The following is a 2,257-nucleotide window of genomic DNA, read 5'->3' as shown; positions in this document are numbered from 1 at the left end:
CTCTTGACAAGTTGGTAAGTTTATTATATTGCCCTATGGCACAACTGGATTATATTTATATAATTTTGTTAGATTAAGAGCAGAATCAAGCCAGGTGGTGGTGGCGCACACCTTTAATCCCAGCACTTGGGAGGCAGAGGCAGGTGGATTTCTGAGTTCGAGGCCAGCCTGGTCTACAGAGTGAGTTTCAGTACAGCCAGGGCTATACAGAGAAACCCTGTCTTGAAAAACCAACCAACCAAACAAACAAACAAACAAAAACAAACAAACAAGAACAGAAATAAAGGGGGTCGGGGTGGGAACCTCTACAAAGTCCAGGAGACATGAGATGTGAGAGGCTCCCAGGATTCAATGGGGATGACCTTAGCCAAATCACCCAATAGTAGGGAAATGGAACTGAAGAGACCACCTCCAAGTAGACAGACAAGGCCCCCAGTAGAGAGATGGGGCCACCCACCCATCTTCAAACTTTTGGACCCAGAATTGTTCCTGTTTAAAGGAAATTCAGGAACAAACTTGGAGCAGAGACTGAAGGAAAGGCCATCTGGTGACCAGCCAAACTTGGGATCGATCCCATGCACAGGTACGAAACCCTGATACTATTACTGATGCCATGTTGTGCTTGCAGACAGGAACCTCTGAGAGGCTTTCCTCTGAGAGGCTCTACCAGCAGCTGAAGGAGACATAGGCTGATACTTACACCCAAGCAATGAATTGAAGCTAGGGATCCCTGCAGTTGAATTAGGGAAAGGCTGGAAGAAGTTGAGGAGGAGGGTAACCTCATAGGAAGTAAAGAAACAAGACAGTTCATACAAAATGGCAGTAAATTATAACATGATAAATAATACCCCACATCTATACAGCAGAGAGAAGAGTGAGCTGGAAGACTGTAAGCAGGCAGAACAAGGCAAAGGGAGGAGATCAGAGGGAGCAAGTGAAGGGGTTGTAGAAGGAAAAATATTGGAGGTAATTAGAAGGAGGAAGTCAGAAGAGGCTGGAGGAATAGGAAATGGGGTGAAGAGAAGTGAACACCAAAGGAAGAAGTGAAGTGCATGGAGGGCAGAGGGAAGAAAACAGAGTCCAGATGGGAATGCCTAGGCAGGAGAAGATGCATGCGGGCAGAGAGAGGAATGCAGGGAGTAGAATGTGATGTCACAAATAGGGTGGGTGGAGGCAGTAGCACAGAGACAGCAGGATAACCAGTAGACATCAGTCCAGAGGTAGAGAAAGCAGAAGACAGAAGGAAGGAAGTTAAGGAGGAACAAATCACAGGTAGGAGGGGAATGGAGCAGTGGCAGAAGAAGGGGAAAAGGTGGAGAATGGAAAAGATAAGAGTGAAGAACAAAGAGCACAGGGTATAGAGAAAATAATAGGGCTGAGAGAGGAGGAGGAAAGTGAGAACTGCAGTAAAGGCTTGAGGGGGTAGGGAAGAGGAAGGATGAGGTCCCAGGGATTGTGGAAATGGAGGAGAACAGGGTGGAGTCAAAAAGGTTAGGGGAAGAATAGGAGGAGTTGGGGACAGAGGACTAGAGGCAGAGGTCAGAGGAAGGCAGAAAAGAGGAGTAGGGAAGAGGCAGTGTTAAGAGGGCAGAAGGGCAAGGGAAGTAGTCGGGGGGGGGGGGGAAGAAATCAGGGAAGAGGTGAGGGAAGAGAGTAGAAGGCAGGAAACTTGAAGAGGGCAGATTGAGAATGAGACCAGAGGGAGGATGTAGGAGAGAAGTGGATACATGCCAAAGGGAGCATGGCAATGATGTAATAATACATTGTTGTCTAATTGCCTGTTAAAAGAAAGAAATCTGATGTAACAGTTTGCTTGTCCTGTAACTACTGACTACCTGAAGGCAAGAAGCTGGTGCCATCTTGAAAGGCTTTGGGACTGTCAGATGTTTGCAAAGATTAAAATTACAGTTAACAGACTAGGGTGGTAGATGTTTAAAACAGGAACATAGAAGTGGCTTTCTATAATTTACTAACACAAATATAACATGTCATTTAATGAAAAAAATTTGAAAAATATCTACATGAATCAGGGACAATTACTGAAATTAAACATGAGTTCATATATATAATTTTGGCATCATTAAGCAAAGTAGTGAGACAAGTAAATGATCTAGAAAGGTTTACTGAAGGCAAGCTTGGAAAACTTGATAAAGAAAATCATGACCTTGATTTTAAACTTAAGATTTTACAAGAGCCTCTCAGGAGATAGCTATATTTAGGCTGGCTTGTCCTTCCTTCAGTCTCTGCTCCATAGTTA

General features: G+C 44.4%; 1 protein-coding gene across 1 annotated transcript in view; it reads left to right on the top strand.

Moving 5' to 3' along the window:
* Positions 1–1,168: 1,168 nt before the first annotated feature.
* LOC116093950 overlaps positions 1,169–2,257 on the top strand; it is a 5,046-nt gene continuing 3,957 nt past the window's right edge. The window contains exon 1 of the mRNA XM_031375884.1: positions 1,169–1,272. The gene's annotated coding sequence lies outside the window, so the exon portion shown is untranslated. The remainder of the gene's footprint in view (positions 1,273–2,257) is intronic.

The sequence above is a fragment of the Mastomys coucha genome, chromosome X (genome assembly GCF_008632895.1).
Source record: "Mastomys coucha isolate ucsf_1 chromosome X, UCSF_Mcou_1, whole genome shotgun sequence".
NCBI lineage: Eukaryota > Metazoa > Chordata > Mammalia > Rodentia > Muridae > Mastomys > Mastomys coucha.
This window is presented reverse-complemented; position numbering and strand designations above follow the sequence as displayed.